Here is an 18,107-nt window from a genome sequence, read left to right on the forward strand (position 1 = left end):
TAAAGCCATAAACAGTTTTTACGAGGGCCATGTCCACTGATTGATGAGTTTATTTGATGAATTTCTACTCCTTTAAAGTTGCTATGACATTGACCTATTTTTGAATCAATTATGAAATTGATGCATTAGCTTCACTTCATTTCATCACCCAGCTGTTAATCCAGCTAGGGTATGGATCTCTTGGGTATTCTCATTACATATATCTGTTTGGTATGTTCTGTAGCGCATTTCCCAAGAAAATGATCCTTGTCGGAAACTGTCTATGTTATGATTGAAAAAAGAGACCGATAGTCTTTCAGAAATATGATGAGGCTTACACACGCACACTGTCACAGCAAGTAGACTTTTATGATTGACCTTGTAAATTGGCAACAGGTTGGGGTGCCCTGTAAATGAGCCTTGGAGGATTGATTTACAGTTGGCATATTCCATAGAATATACAAACTGAAATTTTTGGATTGTTTTAGCAGAATTTGTAGTGCTGACAGAGAGAACGCGAGATTGCGTGCCCGAAGGGGGGAGAGAGAGAGAGAGAGAGAGAGAGAGAGAGAGAGAGAGAGAGAGAGAGAGAGAGAGAGAGAGAGAGAGAGAGAGAGAGAGAGTTATCAAAATACGTTACGTTTTAAACATTCATGTTCGTGATCCCAGTTCAGAATTAAATGTTTACAGTGCGTAGATCATATTGACTGTACGCGAAATGATTATGTTTAATTAGTATAGATAACATATTGACTAAGAAAGTCGGATTTGAATCAAACGACATTTGTCCTCAATTCCCGGACTCCTCGACAGAGATTCGGGTGAAAAGGTCAATACATTCTCGAAACATATTTTACCGCTGACATAGTATAGAGGAAGTGGTACCTCTTATAGAGTGTTGTATCATATGTACTGTATAAATAGGAAATATTAGGATATTAAAGATAATCTACGCTGTTTTGATTGACACTTCAAACTTGACATTTTAATTACCATAATATGTGCGTTTGGAGAGATAACCTGACAACGCACAAATACTTGTTGAACTTTGCCCTTGACTTCACTGGGGATAGGTGGGGGCGGTACTGTCATATCAAGGTGTGTGGGTATGTTATTAACATTTCTTCACGAAAAATCCCTAATCATGGTTCGATTGTTCATCTGAAAATTAATAACCATGAGGTCGATAACATGGGAAACGTGTTCAACCTTTAAAAATACCTTCACAGCATGAGAGTAAAGGTAATTGACCGGATGATTGTAACTGAAATTCCCTAAGAATGAGTCTTTTTGGATTATATATGGGTAGATGTTTTGAACTTGAACACCCCCTCCCCCCGGCGGGAGGGGGGACTTCACAGACTGTAAATACGTTATTAAGTGATATCTACTTTGTAAAAGAACACTTTGACTATCTATTCTGATTTGAGGATATAGCCTACTCTGAGTCATTACATTGAAGAGAATAATACAACTACAGCTTTTAAGTTACCATCTTTGGAATACAGGTATAATTATTAACTCAGCTGACCAGACTCTAGGAGATACACCACTTTCAAAGTACTTCATCTTACAAACTGTGTAATAATATCCTTACAGTTCTAGGGGCGTATATTTCAACAATTCCGCAAGCACTTCTTAAACGGGACTTTGTTATTTCTTCAGCCCAGATACTCGTCGTGTCCATTAAAATCACGACAAATCTCAAGGCTATTATATTTCAGCCAATTTATACATTCTCTGATTCCAACCATAGAACTAGGGCAAACATCTGTTCACCTTTGACCTCAGAAGGGTTCACTTATACGCGAGAAAGTCAAGGTTAGCATATTCATATGCAAATTATATTCCAATGACAACAAACATCAAATGCATGCAAAACGTCAGAAATACGAAACGGTCACATATTTGAAAGGGACAATGTGGATGACAAAAAGGTATTTGTTTTGGATTTTTAATTGATAAAATAATCAACTCCACTGTGATCTACTTGAAACAAATAATATCAAACAGCATATCAACAAGTTAGCGTTTGTAAGTCAATAAATTGTAACGATTAAAAAAGCATAAAACGTAAAAAAAAAAGTTTCAAATTGTACGTACTATAACAAACATTTCACTCATTTTGTTGCTTTTTTGTAATTCAATTATTCATAAACACGGCGTAGATCATTGTTATTTCACATTCTGTTTTCAAGTAGGGAACCATAGTAAAGTTGTTTTATGAATACAAATCTAAGATAAATAACCATTTGCCATCCATATGGCCACTTTAATCGGCATGTGTAGCAGATCTAGACACACACATACACACAGACACACACAGACACACACACACACATACACACACATACACACACACATACACACACATACATACACACTGACATTTGAACTTCAAAAGTATAAAATTATGAATATATTATTTTAAAATAAAAGATACGGGTACATAATAAATAGATTTAACATACATATGTGCGAGTGTTTGAATTGTAATAAGGGCATTTGATCACAGATTGCCCTAATAGAATTGTTAAATATATATTATGCTATCGAATAAAATGAAATTTCCTGATAGAATATTGGTAACAGATGTCCGGTGTTGATAATATAATGCATTTGCTTTTTTCATGCTGTATTGTATTTTGGTCCATACAATGTACTTACTATGTGCACTACTATATAGGTGTTATATCCAGACACGTTTCCTCTGTAGTTTTGCCAACAGCAATCATTAATTGAACCACACTCAGGATACATGTGGGGCGACGGACTAGCTTTACTTGTCATTTCCTTAGGATAGATAGCCCAGAGACTTGTCTTGATGTTACTGTCTCAAGAATCTGTCCACGGCGATCGTCTTGAGATAGCAAACACCAAGACAAGTCTGCCAGTGGGCCAAGGGATCGACGAACCTTTTCTCACAACCAACATAAAAAACTATACAGTTAAACCTTGTATTACATAAATTAATTAAATTAATCTTTGCAATTCATTTGCTCAGATTATTCAATTTTGTTTACTCCCGTTTGAGGTTGTAGCAATGCAAGAATGATATATATTTGATAAGGTGGACCAGCTCTAATGTTTTGTCCCAAGGACACTATAGCTAGGGAAAGATATCTTGGTATATAACATTTAACTATATATAATGGTACAAATAAAATAAGATTACATAAATTGACATACACTAGCTGTCAACTCAAGCTTAAGTAATCTTCGAGATCTGTCTATTCAAATAAGTAGCTCCCGAAGGATATCTTAAGAGATACCGGGTGTCTGTCTGTCTGTCTGTCTGTCTGTCTGTCTGTCTGTCTCACCAATATCTCAAAAAGTTCTAGCTGAGAGATTATTATGTGATCTAATACGGGGAAACTGATTAGGTTTAAGTAAACATATATCTATGAATATTAATGATGTATTTGCATAAATATCTTCAGAATGAAAACTTCGAACTTCTCATTATTTATTTAATTTTGAATACTCCCGTTTGTAGTTGTAGTAATGTAAGAATGTTGTATGTGGGACCATGGACACTAGCACAACTTTGTTTCCAAAAAGAACAGAATTACAAAGAGAATTGGAATCAAACCCAGAGTATAACAGTAAACTTTAGTACTAATTCTAACATCACATTAATCAACTTACACTCAATGTCAGCCCCAGCAATATTGTAATTCGTCTGGTCAAATAATTCATTTTCGTTTACTCCATTAGTTGTTATTATAATCCCTATTAATGTCTGTATAGACAATTTGTCTTTTCTATCACAATAAAAATGTGATTAATTAGCTAAAAATATCGGGTCATTCATTACATACATTCTTGGACTCGAATATTTCAATTATCGATAAATTGTTGGTGTTGTATAACGAGGTTATAATTATATAACGAGGCAGAATTTAATTAACTATACTACCTTCTGCACGTCATTGCAATTGATAGATCTCACAATTTCAAATATCTGACATCAATCAAAAACTATCGTTATTCACCATTTACATAATAGATGGAAGCGGCGACAGCCTTGCAGGCACCAAAATTAAATGTCAACATCTCCCCAGTGTTATCCATATTTGTGTTAGAATGTGTCAATCTATTTGCTTGGTTAATGGCCGCCTAGTACTGTAAGAGCCATGTACGAGTCAGCATGCAATATAAGGGGACCCATTACTAAGCAATCAGACATGGCAATTTGATGGTAGGCAAGGATTCAATTCATCTGGCTTTTCAAGTCTGTCAAAGGGTGGGAAAGTTTATCCGTGTTAATGGAAGTTAGCGTCAGCGACTTGATGTTCGGCGGAAGTATGTGACAGCGTAATCGAAATTCAGTGAGGTTGTTGAAGTCTATATAACTTTTAATTTGAGAGTTCGTTTTTTATGACAGGTTTGTAAGATGCTTTGCAGTTGGTGTTGCTACTGAAAAAACGTGTTATCAACTAGTGGTCAAGCGATGTTAATATGTAAACAAACTTATCCTTGGCAATAAATCAGTTTTGGGTGAAAAATATTTCAGGTCCATAGTTAAATCGAAATGTCAGTCATGTAAGTGCTGAAAATGGACTGAATACATAATAGGGAGATTTTAGCACACTCTTCTGTCATACAGTTATAGTGACAATTTATGAACTAAACAGACGAAAACAACAGCTTTTGTTGACAGGACTATTTTTATGTCATTTTCGTTACAGCTCTACTTTTAATCCCATAGAAACGTTTACTGATGTTTAACCTACAAAAAAGTGTAACAGACAATAACATGTACAGATTGAATTGATTTGCTTGCTTTTGTGTTTTGATGTGAATATAACTCAATTGTCCCACTACCTAAGTTATAACCTGTAGCATAGTTAGTTGGACTCCGACCTTATTAGAATTTGCATAAATTATCAATGACTTGCGTTAAAAAAATGATGCTTACATTATATCGATAAAACACAATCGTTTGGTCGATACAAGGTGGTACAAAGAGTAAATTTAAATAACGTTATTTGATATTATTTGAATCTTTATATTTTATGAGTTGCCACATCTGGCAAAGGTATTATATACGTGTATGAAATAGATATGAGGCCAAAGACAGAATATGTACGATATTGTTTTACACGCTAGGAGGGGGATTGATGTCAAACGCTAAACGCCAAATATACATTAAACAAAAGACATGGTTTTACTGAATTGGGTCGTTTCTACAAAACAATGAATCCCTAAAAATTTAATTGAAGATTTCATCCAAATGATTCAGTCGTAGTTTCGACCTCAATCGGACATGGTAAAATATGGAAAGATGTCACAAAATATGACGAATTGAAATCTACAGTAACAACTGAGATCCTAAAAATAAACTAATATATTCAAGCAATATGTATCACAGCATGACATGTTACATGTACGCCATATGTATATATTGAAGACATGTCAGTTTATTCTACGATATATGTCGAACTCCAGACACGAGAGATCAATATCATCGTTGTCGTCAGCCTATCTTTGCCTCCGACGTCCATTTGTCCGTATATACATATACATACATACGTACGTACGTACTTACATACGTACATACATACATACATACATACATACATACATACATACATATATAGACATACATACATACATACACACACATACATTTTTTTTACATACATACATACATACATACATACATACAGACAGACAGACAGACAGACAGACAGACAGACAGACAGACAGACATACATACATACATACATACATACATACATACATACATACATACAGACAGACAGACAGACAGACATACATACATACATACATACATACATACATACATACATACATACATACATACATACATACATGTATATACATACATATATACATACATACATAGACATACATACATACATACATACATACATACATACATACATACATACATACATACATACACACACACACACATACATACAGACAGACAGACAGACAGACAGACAGACAGACAGACAGACAGACAGACAGACACTTAATGCATGCAATAAAAATGTCAATCTAACTATGGGATTTATATACGTCTATAGACATGAGTACGGCACCATATTCAACTGTTTTACGACACTTTTCACAACATTTAATGCTGTTATAACTATGTGTTTATTAAGGTACGGTTTGTCATCAAGTAATACAGATTATCGTAGACATGTAGTCTGCGTAGGATACTTCGCCTTGTCTATCCATTTAATAATACTACATTCTTATCAGCGTATTACAGAACAGCCTCAATGCACTTGAACGTTTACATCAAGGGTTAGAAGTTGAAATGGACACAACTTTAAATGAAATAGCCTCGTAACCTTTACTCCGCCCGACTAATGTTAGTGCTGTCAATGTTTTTCCTTAATATCACCACCACAGTATAGTACTAGTAATTCACAATCAGTCACAGATTAGAAACTCCTATGACCGTACGTGTCATCTTGAAGTATGGTATTTCAAAGAAGAAAACTAAATTGTAAATGAACTTGTTAAACATGCAAAATATCTTACATGAAAGATATGAAATATAAATGTATATACTTTTATGCTCCTACGAAATGTCTTCAAATGACACCGTGCTCGCACTAGAAAAACGATTTTGATGTAGACCTTTTCATCAAGAGGGTATCTCCTTTCCGATTGATAGCATGGCATAGTTACTTTCTAAACTGACGTAGCAAATACAGGTCTTTAATTGCTAGAGATGTAAACAACGTGGACATTGTTACTTGTTCTTATGTGGTCACGACTTTGCTTGAAACGTCTTCAAGATATACACACAGAAATTAATACAAATATTGTGTATACTCACCAGAGAAATTTCTCGATGCCTCTCCTAGGCGTTCACGTTATCACAATGCATTGTCGATGTGGAGTCAACATCTCACCCGGGGGAGTCCCTAAAGAACAGTTGGACGCCTCCGCAGCAGGTATCACATCACAACCATGAAACCCGAGGGGCGTAGGCGTTGAGTACATGTGGGTCATTCTGCTTCTCGAGAAGGGTTGTTTATCTGAATTTTCTAAAATGCAAACACCATGGGAAATGAGACATTGTAATATTCACATTAGACCTGGCGTTATGGAAGTGTATTGGGTCATGGCAATGATTATATTATAAGCACGGAAGTATGTGACCACACTGTCTACCAGACCAGTCCACCTTTATTTGAATGTCAATACCCTAGAAATATATCCTAGCCTTGATTAGTCACGATTTGAGGGAAGTCGTCTCTATATATTTGTCAGACCCCTTGAATTGTTAATGTGAAAATATTTTATTCATTTCATCTATTTATATATAACCCATCTCTACAAGGTTAACTTCTCTCTTAATTTTCACAAGTAAAATGTTAAACGCAACAATTATTTCAATTATTTTAAATGTTAAACACAGCGATTGGTCTCTCATTAAGCCGCGACATTTTTTACAACTCTCTCAATCAATTTTCTTGTGAGCCTATGATCAAAGAGTTCACGAGGGTTAATTGTATGTATTTAAAAACGAACTTATTGAGGATACAGTTCATGTACATACCGTGTTTCTAACAGGTTATTGAGTACTACCACTGAACAGACATATTTTAATAGGTATCCCGGTAATCGATGTATGTCACTGGAATATATATATATATATATATATATATATATATATATATATATATATATATATATATATATATATATATATATATATATATATATATATATATATATATATATATTAGCCTCCACAATTCACTTGTGGTTTATTTCGGCTATATACTATCTCAACTGTTTACACAAGTTTACTTTCATAATTTGTCGGTCAGAAAACAGGCACAAATGTTACTATGTTTTAAATCTACCCACTGTGTCGGATGACGTCAGTGGCGTCATCACGTGATCAGAATTAATGAATCTGTGTTGGTAAACAGGATCTGCAACCAATTACAGAGATAGATTTCACGATGCACGTGGACATGTTTAATGAACTTTAACCTTTGCTATGTTTAATTATAATCACATTTTATGTTTGAATACAAAACTGTTAGCAAAAAGTCTTAGCGTGTGTAGAGACAGGGTGAAGCTAAAATTACCAACAAGTGAAAGTCTAGGCTATGAATAAATTAATCACGTCGTTATATTTGTTGAAGGCGAATGTTGACGAAAGACTGAAGAGGAATCGTAAACCATAGCAAGTTTAACGAGAGGCCTAGTTCACATCAAAATCAAAATTTAGATGACAAATATAGTTGTTTTGTATAGCTATACATACTAGTCTATTAGCTATAAAAATAAATTGATCCTGAACAAAAGGATAATCCTAACTAATTCTCATAACTCTGGGGATAAGATAACACTAATGCGACAATTTGCAATTGGCACGTTCCTTCTTTGTAACCTAATCAGAATAATCAATAAAAAAAATTCAGATCACGTCAATATGAAAATAACTTCAAACAGCTGCAGGTTGTTTTAGATGGGCACTGAACACCTGGTATAGGAAACACGTGTTGGAGCTTCAGACTTATGAATATACATGTATTATGTTCAATAAATCAAGTATAACTAATTTAAAAAATAACGTTTAATGGGGCACTGCCGGAACGTTATGTCGTTATATTAGGGATTATTATTCTTCCTATTGAGACATTTTTAATACTATAAAGCTGCTAATTTACGTTTTTGATATTCCTTAAAATTCACAACAGTTTCCGATCGTTTAACTGCTACTATGAAAATCTCGGGTCAAGATTTGAATGTTTCCTTTTCTGTTTTACTTTACTTCATATATGGAGAATTTATTGTGTTATTCTACTATAGTAATTGGAAGATCTGAAGTTACTGTATCACATTAGGGCAAACTGATTCGTCTACTTAATTTCTGGAGGCATTGTCGTGGATCAGGATTCAAGTGAAACTTAACACGTAAGCCTGTCAATAATACAGAGTGGTTTTGTCCTCATTTTGAAATGGGCTTTTAAGTTAAGCTATTGGATTTTATTATGGAATTCTGACACGTTACTTAGCTATAAAGCTAGGTGGTTCGGATAACCTAAACAATTATTCAAAACGAGTAAACATTTTGAAATTCAATGTGAGTTTTGTACATTTATCTTTGACAGTCTAAAGGAGTTATTGATACAGTCTTGCACTGCGATAATGTCAGACGAATTCCTTTTATAATATATTAAAGAGTTCACAATTAAGACGGGATGCTATGCATCAACCACATAGTTAAACTATCTCAGACTGCTCGGTCACTCTAGTCTGTTACCATTGCAATGTTCTGTCGCCGTCAACATCGTTAGGGAAAAACCCCGAATTAATGAGAAAGAAGTAACAACATACCGTTGACATATATTTAGGTGTATTCGATATATATCTGTATTCAATATATATATATATATATATATATATATATATATATATATATTATTATTATTATTATTATTCTATATTCTTTATCTACTAACATTCAAAGAATGCGTTCAAGCTTACAGAAAGACATTTGTGTATAGTCTGGGAAAATTGATATTTGAAGATGGAATTCTTGAAAAAAAACACCACAATTTACTAAAATTTTAAGTTCTGAGTATAGTGTAGTATTTTACCATACTGTGTATTCAGCTTCTTCATATTTCCTATACTTTAAACAGTTTAGTGATACAGCACCTTTCAAGTTACCGGTCACCAACTCTGTTTGGTACAACCACGCGGAAACCAATACGAAACTGCATATTCTATAATATAGGGATATATTTCTTATTTTATTTATTTATTTATTTATTTATTTATTTATTTATTTATTTATTTATTTATTTATTTATTTATTTATTTATTTTTTTATTTATTTATTTTTTTATTTATTTATTTATTCATTATCATTTTTTTTCTTTCGCTATTTTGTCTGTTATGAAATTGAACTATTTAAATGTACTGCAATTAGACACAGACATACAGGCGTCAATGTTTTGATGTCTGTTTTTGATGTCTGCATGGTGTCATTTTGTTTAGTTCAATTCAGAGAAAATGTGGCAAGACACTGTATTTACACAATCTTGTTATCCTAAAGTGTAGCATATGCAGTTTTTAATTGTTTCGGCATGGTGGGTATCAAACAGAGCCGATGAACGGTAATTTGAAATAGGCTGTACTGGATTTAAAGTGGTGTTTGTGATTACATTCACCCTTAGCTCACTATAAATGTAGAACCTATCTAGGTTAAATTGGTAGGATGTTTCAAATCTAAAGGGAGCATTGCTAACTTCTAGTAGTCCTGGGGCGTTCTCTGATTCAATTTCATGGATGACTCAAAATAGTACTTTACTCACAGTCAGGAATTTCTTATCTATTCGCCAATCGATGGTTTCAACATATGTAGAATTGAAAGTAAGGGCAAGATGATTTAACCTCCGCAGATGGCTGGATAGTTGGCATGGCAAGCATGTTCTCCACACAACCTGGCAACCAGTACGACTTAATATTCAACAGATCATGATATCGATGTAAGTCCTGACTTCGAATGACTGTGTTAATAGGTTGTGTGGAGAGAGGTTTTGCTACGCCTTCTCGCAAACCAGATAGAGCTGTTATTTCTTCCGCGACACTGATAAATAATGAAATAACGTGCGTCTTGGACGGTGCCGTAAAAGAGGTTGTGGTTTACGACAAATAACGTGCGTCTTGGATGGTGCCGTAAAAGAGATTGTGGTTTACGACGAATAACATGCGTCTTGGATGGTGCCGTAAAAGAGGTTGTGATTTACGACGATGTTGTTACGTGGGCCATCCAGAACCTAATATAGCTCATTTAAACCCAAAAGTATGCGTACTGTAGAAACTATTTGCCCGTTTTGCTAAGTTGTAGCAGACAATTAATCCTGTTGGTTATCATTTGGAAAGTAAACAATTAGCCCCATAAAACTTACTAATATCAAATTACACCAGACGCTAGACAGGTTGAACAAAAAAGAAAGATTGGTCGTTTTACGTCACGAGAATGTGCGCCTACGTCATTGTTTCTGCGGTGCCAACATTGCGTTCAGTGTCGCAATTACGCAAACCATTTTTCATGAATTAAGCTTGCGTAGGTTTAACTATATAGATATTATTCCGAATTTATTCAATCACTAGAAAAATACTCATGAGCTAATGGGTTTTTTAAGTTCTTGTCTTCGACTCGAAGTGACAATGCCCCTTAAGTAACTGTACTTTCCTAGGCTGTATGACGAATGATAAAGGGGAGGTATTAATATAATTACACATAGATATTTTGGTGGGAAACATCGTCATGGCGTACTGAAATATAAATATTCGGCATTTATTAATATTCATATATTTGAGGAATGTTTCTAGTTCATTCATGGTTGATATTTGTTGGATAAAAATAATGAAATCTCTATTAGATTTCAAGAGTAGGAATGATTTGCCTCCTCGGAATGTCAAATCCAAGGTTAATGAATAGATTTTCCCTTTTCCAATCTCAATATCATGCCTGCTAAGTTATTTTATGATTTTATAGTGAACGTAATTTTTTTTCTGGAACACTCATATTCAATTAATGTATTTGACATATCACAGTGTAGCTGGTCTTTTTGTGTGTGCAAAAGTTCATTAAAATCTACTATTGAGTGAAATATTTATTCGGCATTAGCAGAATTGTTGTTTGTTATCTTCACTGATTAAATTCGTCAGTATATTATCATTACAAAGTCAAGTTCAATTTTCAAGTTCACTGTCTAGTTGATTTGTAATTAGTGTGACATTTCAATTATGGTATCATTTGATGAGGTCGGAATCCCACAGTAACATCTCTTCATCATTAATTTATTCTAAATAACAAATGAGAATTCAATCTGTCGTTTCTTGTTGAGGAAGATAATAGGGAACTTGCAATGTTGAATGTTGCATCATGGGAAATGTGATAATAAATACTGATGAATTGGTATTGTAAACAATATTGTTTTATTATTTACAACCACAAATGATCAATTCATAGTTACCGTGACCATTGTGGGAGGCTTTTTATCGGCAGCTCTAGATTAGGTACTTGTATTACGATAACCACAGATAATCCCATAGTCCTTTGCATCTGAGCATGCTCAGTCTGGATTGCAAGTTCCCTATTGTTTCGTAATTACTTCGTTAAAGAAATAAACAGATGAAGTACGCCCCCATGGTAAAATTGAGTTAGGCTCTGTATTCGTTCTTTATTTTATTTCGCATCTTAACTGAGAGGGCAGTAAACCAAATCTCAAAGTCACAACCCTACAGAGTCTGAAAGTGTATTCGGCAGATGGTCGCGCATAGATATGAATTACCAGATCGTTTTTTTTTATAAAACAACTCTTTTCCTACCTATCCTGAGTGAGTGAGTGAGTGAGTGAGTGAGTGAGTGAGTGAGTGAGTGAGTGAGTGAGTGAGTGAGTGAGTGAGTGAGTGAGTGAGTGAGTGAGTGAGTGAGTTAGTGAGTGAGTGAGTTAGTTAGTTAGTTAGTTAGTTAGTTAGTTAGTTAGTTAGTTAGTGAGTTAGTGAGTTAGTGAGTGAGTTAGTAGATACGTAGGGGTTTCAAGATTTATTTTGAGTAATACCACTATCAATTTATGAGCACTTGTCGAATATGTTGCTGACAATACATAGCTATTTGTGATTGTAGTATAGTTTCTAGTATCGCTGACCTTTCAAAGTACTATAATTTATAAAGAATGTAATAATATAATAGTAAATTGTTATTGAATGTCACAACAAAAATGACATAAAAATACAAGGACAGCTTCAAGATTTAGAACGTTCAATATGTACAGTTTATGATAATTCCGTTCAACTTTGATCCAGCAACTTCCTGTTACAGATAAAGTTAAAAGCACTGAAATTCTCATAAGTACACTGTGTAATGCACGTAGTCTTGTTTGGTCCTCTGGAATCAAACAACCCCCACCCCCACCCCTGCTCCCCATTTCAATATTGTTAAAAAAGGCAAAAGCTGGCAAGGTTAATTACATGAGAAATGAAGTTGTCTTGGCGATTCACTCATGTGGCAGGGTTTTCTTCACACACAGAGAGAGACGGCTTCATATGCAAAAGAAAAAACTATCCATGTGCTGCGAAGTTGATGTATTGCCAGGTTGATTATCGGTTGACGAGAAAACAATTGAAGCCATTAAATTCACCTAGTCCAAGTGCAACTTGTTCAACAGAAGCCTGTTTCTACTGCACTGTAATAAAGAAATGGCAATGCTTATCACTTTCAGGTAAATGATCCTGTTGTGTGTGTTCTGTCTCTGTCTGGATTTGAATTGTGTCTATCCTTGTCTGGAAAAATGAGGTGCATGAGTGAAACACCAAGGCAACTTAATTTCTCCTCTAAAAATGCGAATCAGTCTGTGGTAGCTGAGTAGTTTTATAAAGAAGTGAATGCGTCTTGATGACACCACCACCACCACCGTCACCACCACCACCGTCACCACCACCACCACCACCACCACCACCGCCGCCGCCGCCGCCACCACCACCACCACCACCACCTCCACCACCACAGACAACCACCGCCACCACCATCACCACCACCACCACCGCCACCACCACCTCCACCACCACCACCACCACAGACAGCCACCTCCACCACCACAATCACCATCACCACAATCACCATCACCACCACCACCACCACCACCACCACCAACACCACCACCAACAACAACAACAGTAACAACAACAATATGAACAGCAACAACAACAACTACTACTACTACTATTACTACTAAAACAAAACAAAATCACCAGCATTAACACCACCACCACCACCCCACCATCATCATCACCATCATTATCACCAACACCATCTATTTTCTGACTTTATGACACCCCCCCCCCTTTCCTAGGGTTCTGGGTACGACTGTATCAAATTGCTGTCTACACATCTGATACCAAAACACTGTGGCTTTTGATACTACGAATTGATGTAATATTATCCAGATGACCATGTCCTCGCTACGGAGGATAAAAGTATCGTGTTATCGTAGTTATATCAAAGTGACCAATAGTGAATTCAGTGAGTCCTATTGTATATCACTATAAAGCTATCACAATCGAACGGACACTGTGACACAGACGTTTCTGTTTTGAAATGATCTCTAACAAATCTTTATCTGCAGGCTATTTTTTCACGATGTTTACTCCTGTGAGATCCACTCCTCTACTCATGATCACAACAAGAAAGTGATTCACTGCATGATTGTCAGCAGATATTTGACTTTTCAGTATTGTTTCACACGGACTCGTGTAGAGACTTGTGCTGCAAAAACAACCAACTAATTTAAATGTACTACTGACTACTGTCTCCTGCGTACCTTTTCTACCCGTCTCTTATGTCTCCAGATATAAAATACAAAAAGAACTAAATTCTATCAATATATTTACAATGCATGCAATAAACTTGCTTTTAAATGCAATAGGTTTTAGTATACATCATCAGCCAGCGAACAATAGCGTTTTTCAACATACACCACAAACTACGCCCATATCTTATGAGAGACATTAGTACATTCTTATGCTCAAACATAAAAACTTGATGACTTTCAATTTGAATATTGTTTGCATAAATACACCCGATGCGACTGTAATTTCATTGGAGATCCCTTAGTAATTACAAAGGGGAGGGGGGGGGGGGCAGTGGAAATCAAGCCATAGGAATACAGGGAGGTTAACATTTTCTAACAAAGTGGCCCTCCCTCAATCTTTTTTTTCTCTAAAACATGACCTCCCCTAGTTCATATTATTTTTTTAATGAAACGGGATATGAGTCCCAGAATCAATGGTAAGGACATGATCCCATAACTGCCACCATATTGGTTGTTTCCCAATACAACCACCAGTGAATTTGTACAAAGGCTCCTCTTTGATTAATTACCATATTTGGACTTAATTGGCAGAGGTGAAGGCCAGAACTCCCAAAGTCTAACTGGACGCACTGCCAAACTTTATCGAGACCAAAGTCAACATTCCCACTCCATCACTTCATCAATTAAGTTATCACCTATATCAGACCACACTGTTCTCCTTCACTCATGTGAGACCCACTCCTCTCCTCACATTACAACTAACAATTGATTTACTGCATGGTTGTTAGCAGCGAATTGACTGTATATGTTCTTATATTACGGTACAATGGTGGCTCAGTCTGGTGCACATGCCACAGTTGCAACAGTAGGATGTAACACTGGTGGCAGCGACGGGATACCAAACCAACAAATTAATACAAAGTTAGATAATACAATGAGTCAAAGTAGAACTTGGTATTCCCCTTATTCCTTTTACCTTCCCCCTAGAACCGACTTGTAATATGTATGTGACCCCACCCTCATTCCCTCCCCCCCCCCTTGTAATTACGTAAGGCTCCCTTGTGGAACGTGCGAGCAAAGAGGTCCGAGTGTCCAACAAGTTTATTCATTCAAGACATTCGTGGTCCGGTATTGAGAGCATACTAGTGTTTGAGCCGATATTCGTAACGTATCTCAGGCATGTCGTGTGACAGTTGAGTCCTAATTTAAGTGTGTTGTTGGGGGTCAAAGGTCAACAAGCTAGCAACTGAAAAGTGACCTTAGGTTAGCAATAAATGCTTTTAAATGTACTCCACGGAATAAGTGAACGAAGAGGTTTCAAGTATCATATCAGCACGATGTTGGCAAGTTTCGATGTTAAGTTTCAAAAACAGTGGGAACGATCAATTTCTAAGTCTCCGAATAAATATTGAGGGAGTATAGTTGATTGTTATTTCTGACTAGCTTTGGTACCGTATACGTCAAAGTACGTGTTTGCTGTTGTTGACAAAACTATGATGAAATATACAGTCACTGTATAATACCCTCTCCCTCATTTCGTGTTTGTGCTTCTTCTTATATGGCAATGTATTTTTTTCTCTCAAATATTAGTATTAATCGTTGCGGACATTTGGTAAGCGCTGATAATTACGAGCCATCTGTGGTTTATGTTTCAGAAATTTTGAATTTTGACTTCTCTCCCTCTCCCCCCATCTTATGTCGCTGTCTGTCTGTCTGTCTGTCTGTCTGTCTGTCTGTCTGTCTGTCTGTCGCTCGCTCGCTCTGCCCCTGTCTTTCCTCAGTCGCTCCCTCTTTCCCTCTCGCTCTTTTTCTACTCTGTTTGTTTGAGTTTGTGTTTGTGTTTGTGTTTGTGTTTGTTTGTTTGTGTGTGTGTGTGTGTTTGTGTGTGTGTGTGTGTGTGTGTGTGCGTGTGCGTGCGTAACATCGGCATTTTCAAATGAAACAAAACGAACGGATGTAATGTGTCGAACTGAAAACAGCGTATAATCAATAACATGGTGTAAAAGACAAATTACTCCTCAAATGATCCGAGTTTGTTTCGAAATACCGCCATGACAATAAATTCTACATCGCCAACCACATCAGAAAACTTCATATGAAGTAGATTTGTCCGACAATCTTGTTACGCACTGTCATAAATAACCAACCAACTATACATGAACAAATAGACCTTGACAAACAAGTTATTATAACTAGTCGTGTGACGACCGGAAGAGCGTGCAACTCAGGATCCGAGTGACGACTTGTTGCGACCTTCTAGCTCTGATTCCCAGGATCATTTATATTCTCTATCATCAATATTGCATTGAGTACTGTTCTATCCGCTTTATCTAAATTAGAGAGAGAGGGCGAGAGAGGGAGGGAGAGGGGAGAGAGAGGGGGAGAGAGAGAGAGAGGAGAGAAGGGAGGAGAGAGAGAGGGGAGAGTGAGAGAGAGGGGGAGAGAGAGGGTGAGAGAGAGAGAGCAATAGAGAGAGAGAGCGCGCGAGAGAGGGCAAGCGCGTTTCATTCTTCTTTCGCTAAGTAGAGTGCTCAGTCACCTTGGAGAGCATATCATACTCGTCTTCTTTCATATATATATATATATATATATATATATATATATATATATATATATATATATATATATATATACCCCTCGCGCTATCCCTCTCATACATAGGTTTCAAATTTCTCACGAGGAAAGCAACAGCCACGTTATGCATCGAGGTGCGCATAATGCGAAACTTGTAATGATTAAAACGTCACGACGACGAGGGTAGCAGGCCGGTCTGCTGAGTCGTGTACATTCACAGAGCGACACTTTCTTGTAGACAATATCAGAAATCATATAGGTTTGAAGTGGCAAACTTCAAGGCAAGGGTTTCAGTTCTAGGTTCTCTCATTTAGTGTTATCCTATCCTTGTATTCGTGAGATTTAGATAGGATTATTCTTTTATTGTGTCTGGTTTTAAACTTTTTGTAGGGTGGATTTCGTCATTTTAATGCCGTCATTTTCGGTTTCGGTATTCATGGCACGTGAAGAAAAAACTGTACGTAAATAACAATTGCTTTCTTGAAATCGTGATGCAAAACAACATGATGAACGAATCCCCCCCCCCCCTGAAGAAAATGTCATGTATTAAACCATGCACAAGCCATTTAGAACAAAAATATGAAATATATACTCCAGTCGTTCTACGTCACGACAACACGTGTCTACGTCACTGGTTCAGCTGTGTTCGAAATATGAGTCAAAATGTTCAAAATTGCCATTACCTTTCCCGGGCCCAATTTTTCTTTGATATTACCGGCGCTGGTATAATTATGTTATTCTCGAACTTCATTCAGCCGGAAAATACTCTTGACCTACTCGTCTAGCTACTCGTAGTGACAAAGGCCCCTTTGGTCACCTGTATTTCCTTGGCTCAGCGAAGGAAATAATGGGTAAGCAATAAACCGCCCCCTGGGAATGGCATACCACTTGGTTTTGACCAGTGAACGAAATGTATTATGCACGAGGTATCGCTCGTGCATATATTGAGTTCACTGGTCAAAACCGAGTGGTATACCATTCCCAGGGGTGGTTTATCGCTATTATATTATGCCAGTGTATTGAAAAAAAAGAAACACGATAAGACGTAACGTTTTCTGGTTTCATTTGCACCACGTCCCTGCACGGACTACAATGTTCGTAGAAACAGTGAACATCAAAATTTGGACACGTGCCAACTGTGCATTATCGCTCATTTTAGACGCGCTAGTTTGATGTCTAGACCAATCAGATCTCTCTATTTGCGCCATCAATATA

The sequence above is a fragment of the Glandiceps talaboti genome, chromosome 17 (genome assembly GCF_964340395.1).
Source record: "Glandiceps talaboti chromosome 17, keGlaTala1.1, whole genome shotgun sequence".
NCBI lineage: Eukaryota > Metazoa > Hemichordata > Enteropneusta > Spengelidae > Glandiceps > Glandiceps talaboti.